This window comes from Aulonocara sp. 'chitande type north' Nkhata Bay, linkage group LG4 (assembly GCF_057382095.1).
Source record: "Aulonocara sp. 'chitande type north' Nkhata Bay isolate Kocher_YH1m ecotype deep benthic linkage group LG4, A_spYH_male_GT1.1, whole genome shotgun sequence".
NCBI classification, from domain to species: domain Eukaryota; kingdom Metazoa; phylum Chordata; class Actinopteri; order Cichliformes; family Cichlidae; genus Aulonocara; species Aulonocara sp. 'chitande type north' Nkhata Bay.
In genome coordinates this window covers 16,401,168-16,407,142 of record NC_141347.1, presented here as the reverse complement: position 1 = coordinate 16,407,142, position 5,975 = coordinate 16,401,168, and the positions used below count along the sequence as shown (strand labels likewise).

Genomic DNA, 5,975 nt, shown 5'->3' with positions numbered 1-5,975 from the left:
AAAAGCTACCAAAACATAATGCCCCATATACTTAAAATGCCCAGAGGAGCTGCACGTAATGGTGTTTGTTGATGGTTAATGGTACACACACACACACACACACACACCCACACACACACAAAGGGAAGTCCATTTTTTGTCATATCATCTTTCCTCCATTCAAATTATTCACAGAAATTGTTTTATGTTTGCACATCCTATGTTCATAGTTTTAATCCCTTTAAAGGTCCCCACAGCAGATCATCTTTCTCGATCTCATCCTATCCCTGGCATCGTCTTCTATCACACCAACCCTCTGCATGTCTTCACAGTAAGAAAAAAAAGCTATAGATTGTACAGCTAAAAACTGGCAGCAGGGTTGACATCGCCTTGCTGTAAAACACAGCCACCATATTGTAATTGTTTTTAGTTTTTACTGTAATTTTTTACAGGAACATACTTTTTTTTAAATGCTGTAGTGGTGCTGTAAATCTTTACACCATTCTTTGCAGTAATAATGTAATTTTTAAAGTGTGTATATGTCTACTAATACTGTAACTTTATCTTTAGTACAGTGATAGTGTCATTTCTACAGTAAATTATCTTGTGAAACTGCAATATTTGAGAGAATATTTGAGAATAATTGAGCCCAGAGGAAATTATGTAACCATGTAATGTAATTATGTAACTAGTTGACTACACAACTGTCCTATCAGTGTTGTAAAAACAAACAACTTCTTGAAAAATCTAAACTTTTATTTAAAATATAAGTTTTACATTCACAGACATATTATCAGTCTTCTTAATATTTTGTTAAAAACACTGATGTATTTATCACACAATTACACTGTAATTACACAGTGTGGCGCATCGATCACACATTCATAACACATTGAGTCAAACACTACATCCATTAACATCCTCTGACGTCTTCCTCTTTTCCTCTCTCACTGCGCCCCAACATGCCTTCCCACTCTCTTCCTTTTCCTCCATCTTCGGCCGACAGTACAGTTTTCACCTTGTTGGTCAACAACACCTGAGGCAGTTGTTGATGACCCAGGCCCCAACTGTTCCAGTATGGAAATCTCCTTCTTTATGATCTGCGTTTTTGATCCCTCCAAGACTTTAGGGTAGACGCCCTTCCTGATGCAACTCACCCCATTTATCAGGACTTGTGATTGGCACAAGAAGTACACTGGCACCAGTGAAACCATGATCCTATATTTTGCAAAGATAATGTACAATTATATTTACCATTTAAACAGACTGGCACTATGCACCCCTGCAACATGACAGCTTATTTTATAACTTTTTTTTTTTTTAATCATGGATATGCTGAGCTTTAAGTGTCTTTTCTATACCATTTTAACACTTAGACCCCTGACATTAAAGGGTGTAAAGGGCAGGGGAGGACTTGTGAAAAGGAAACAGGACGGACATCAAAGCTATTTTAAGTACACTCTAGTTGTAATGCTGTTTTTCTCTTCATACAGTCATTACAGTCACTAGGCTCGTCTTAGTGAAACTGACTTTTGGCATCACGTGTGCTCCACTTATTTTCTGTGCAATTTGCAGTCATCTTTAGCTGTGTTCCTTTCGTCTTAGATGACACAGAAACATGTCTGAGAGGAGATCAACAAGCTGCCACACACGTCAAAGCAGTGCACAAAGCTTATTAATGGTTTGTGTGAATAAGTGTGACAGTTAGCAAAGGGAGGGCCAACACAAAGAAAATATCACATTACAAAGTCTGAACACTGCAAACAGTTGGAGGAGGGGAAGGCGCATACACTGAAAAATCACACAGACACACAGGTTCGAACCTTAGAAATGTGAATGAGTGCTTACTATAACAGTACTAGGTAATGCTATTAGACTACTTTGGCTTTTAACACATTATATCCAAGGACACATGCACATACTGGAGCAAACAACATATCTCTTTTGTTTCGCGGTTACAAAGGCGGACAAATGATACTCTCGCAAACAATCACCTTTTCCTGTGATACCAGAGAGCCAATAAGGCAGCCTTGTTCATAAAGTTTAAACGTGTTTGAACACAAACAGCTGCGAACTGTGAAGACCCACTTAATGTGGTGTGTAATACACGTGAACAATGAGAAGAGGAAAAAGGGTTTATATTTTAAATCTGCAGTTTAAAAGTAAAGATTTCAAAGTAAATGTTTGTGATTTGTCATTTTGGTCTATTTTAAGATGAACACTAGCTGTATTGTTGAGGTTACAGTCACTGAATTCTACAGTCCTCCTGAGTCACTGGACTTCTCAATATATTATTAGTCATGTACCCAAATTTATTGTCATTACAATGAAAACAGTGAGATGGAAATTCCATAAAAAGCAGCTTTAATTGTACAGGATTACGACACGGTTGGTCAGAAATATTTTGACTTCAGTAGTGGCTACTGTTGGCTTTGCTATGTTTGATTTGGCAGATTTTCCTTCCTGGTGCAACCTTAAAGGGATTGGTGTTTCCTTCCAGGATCGATATGGGAAGCTATTACAATACACTATGAATCAGGAGTGGGAAATTCATTTTCTCAAGGGGTCACATGAGAGACACAATAAGTTGAACTGAGTTCTGTTCAATTTTAATTTTCTTAATCTCTTGTTGTTCCGGCCCTCCACAACAGTCCATGATTCTCACATATCCCCTTACGAGAAATTAATTGCACACACCTGCAACTTCAGTTCAAGACTTCTAAACCTGAAAATTTGTACCCCACACCCCCACCCTGCACACGTTGGAGCATAATTAAAACAACAACGCTCCCTGGTGGACACACAAGTTGTTTTAGAACAGTTCATTAGGTTTTTTCTCCGTGTACTGTGTATATTTTCATAGAAATGTGGCATTATCACCACTTTTATAACATTATATTATCTTACATTATAAGATAACGCATTAATTAAAATTTTAACTACATTAGGTCCACCGTTACCACAGCATGTGTCTCTGTTAGCTTCTAGTGATACAATTCCCATCCATGGATAGAAAAAGTCATTATCAAAAGTTATTTTCTTCTGTAACACATCTGTGTGAAAGGCCATCATATCCACATCCTCCTGAGACCCAGTAATTCATTTTTGTGCACTGTAGTACACATTTAGTTTTTGCTTGTATCACTCACACTCTACATGCCACTCTGTTGAGTCCTGATGTTTCTTAGAGAGGTCAACAGCACCTTTAAAATGATGTCACATGTGTGGGGGTGTGGCCTTCCCAACTCTCTTTTTCCTACCTTTCAAAATGGCTGGCATGCCCACAAGCACATTTTATGGAAGAAAGACATGTAAGCATGATATCTACATTTAAGATATTTTTTTAAACTCAGATTTTGATTAATTTTCAAAAATAAACATCTAGTAAGTAATTTGAGGGGGTTTTCAGACCTAACTTTATTTAGTTTCACGGAGAAAATGACTAATTTATTAATGTGTACTCTGGTGCACGTCAGGACTTTGTACTTAAATTTATTTCACTTTTTTCTAAACAACTCTTTGACAGAGGCAGAAAGAATTCTTAACACAATCATTGAGGGAATTTCAGACATAGATCTTTCAGAAGATGAGAGTCATATGAGCCAGATAGGAGAGGGTGAAAACCCAGAGAGAGCCAGACAAAGATTATCAAGATGCAGGGTGTAATGGAGAATGACACAGGGTCAGCTGAAATCTGCCGTCATCCTATCTGGTACAAAACCAGCATGTAGGAGAATCAGGAATTTTTGATTTTGAGTGAAAAAAGTATGGGTAACGTGCAGAAATGATTTCCAGTAAATTGATTTAACTTATAAAGATAGTGTAAATGTGTTGCAAGTGAACTATATCGGATATTGGAGTATCTAAATTTTATTTTGCTAAATAATTTTCCATTATCTTAGGTTTATGCCTTTGTTGGAAGAATGCAGAATTGGAGATGATGGTACCCTAATGACACTTAATGATTGGAGCCCACAGCAGTATTTCCAGCAGTACATTGACAAAAAACTAATTCAGGACTTGTCCTTGTTGACCAACCAGCGTATGGTACAGGATTCAGGGTGTAGTTTAAACACAACACCAGAAGAAATCAATAGCTTTTTAGGAATCTCAGTGTACATTGCATGCCTTGGATATCTGAGAATTAAAATGTACGCAGTTATAGCTGATTCCATGACATGTGGTCATTTCTACAAGATCAGGTCTTCGCTGAAAGTAGTCGATGATCTGCCAGAAAATGAGAAAAAAAAAGGATCTCCTGGGGAAAGTCAGACCACTTCTAAAGAGAGTCCTTTAGGTTGCCTCAATCTGCCCAGGCCAACAAAGGTCTGTATGATGAACAGATCGTTCCATTCACTGGCTGTCCCAATTCACAAGTCCCAAGACCTGCAGTGGTTGCAAATATAATATCGACATGGGAGGGGTTGACCTATCTGATCACATGCTCAGCTTCTACAGAATATCTAGTCGGACCAAAAAGTGGACTGTTCGCACCACACGTTATTTCATTGATTTGGTCATCACCAACTCCTGGCTTCAGTACCAACAAGATAGCGAGGACATGCAACAAGCTCAGAAGAACTCCCAATACCTGGAGTTCAAGCGCCTCTTGGCTGAGGAACTGATAAACAAGGGACAAATATATGAACAAGACCTGAATAATACCAGTGATGAAGAGTTCTCTCTAGAAATCAAGAAAAGGATTGAATTTTGTTAGTTTCACATTCGTGATCAATGAACTCCCCTTGTGCACTGTAGTGCACATGTTGTAAAATTTTAATAAAATTAGTTAAAAACAAAATTGTTTTTGCAATGTGTCTTTTACCAACCCAACACTTGATTTATATGGAAAAATCTAAATACTTTTTTTTCCCCTGGGTCTCACCGAGACCCCTGTTCGCTGAATGAATAAATTGTTAAAATGCTAAAATGTCTTTGTTACAACAAAGAATTACTCAAACAATCACAAATTGTCCTCAAAGTTTATCTCACAGACAAATTGCAGTCGACATTGGTTAATAATCTGAGGCTATCTAACTCTATCCTATTACTGATTAGTGTAATCTAACATCTTTGTGAATAAAATTTAACAAATTAATTTCCTCCTTGATGCAGCTGTGGCATCTTTAAGAGCGATAGGGTTGTCTTCATTGTGTAACGGTGAAACTTTTTACTTCATCAGTATTGTTATCTGCCTGTTGGCAGCGTGGACACCTAAGTTGACTGATATCACAGGTGTATCTACTAAAAATCGCGGATGAGTTTTAACCCTGGTGACCTCAACCTCAAGGTCAAAGTCAGAGATCAGGTTTTCTGAAAGTCTTTTGAATTCGACAGCACACCATAGGATTTTCAGATTGATATCAGAGGTGCCTTCACTAAAAATCTTAGACGAGTTCAAATCTCAGTGACCTTGACCTCAAGGTTTTTTGAAAATCTTGTGACCGGTTACAGAAGTAGTTTTAGAATTTGCAATTGTTATACTATGTCTACAGTGACCTCTAGTGGCCAGTGTCTTGTTGTTGCTTTTCGCGGGATTTGGACAGGATATAAACAGGAAGTAACAGTGATCATAATTAATAATAAATAGTGGAGAATACTGGATAAAATAAGAATATGCTTCTTCCTGCTTCTTTAATGTATCATGTTTTCTTGTTAAAATTTCCTTATGTCCTATCCTTTTCCTTTTTTCCTTTCTTATGTTTTTGTTTTGTTTTAGTTTTTAATCTAGCTGCTTTACGATTGTAACATGCTCGAAATAAAGCCTCACAAGCTGATGTATGTAAGGAAAAATTCCTCAAACCGATCCTGAGTGTTTGTATTCACAAGACCGGTACAAATGATATATCTATTGTTTATGTATGTATGTATGTATGTATGTATGTATGGAGTTATTTATTTATTTCCATATTTATTGCTGTGCTCAGTACTGTATTGAGTACATTGAGTGCTGTTGTCACAGTCCCTCGATAAAACTGTTTAAAACTGTACAAAAA

At 37.2% G+C, this 5,975-nt stretch overlaps 1 pseudogene; it reads left to right on the top strand.

The window, feature by feature from the left end:
- Positions 1–3,247: 3,247 nt before the first annotated feature.
- LOC147332276 (uncharacterized) lies at positions 3,248–4,696 on the top strand (annotated as a pseudogene).
- The last annotated feature ends 1,279 nt before the right edge of the window (positions 4,697–5,975 follow it).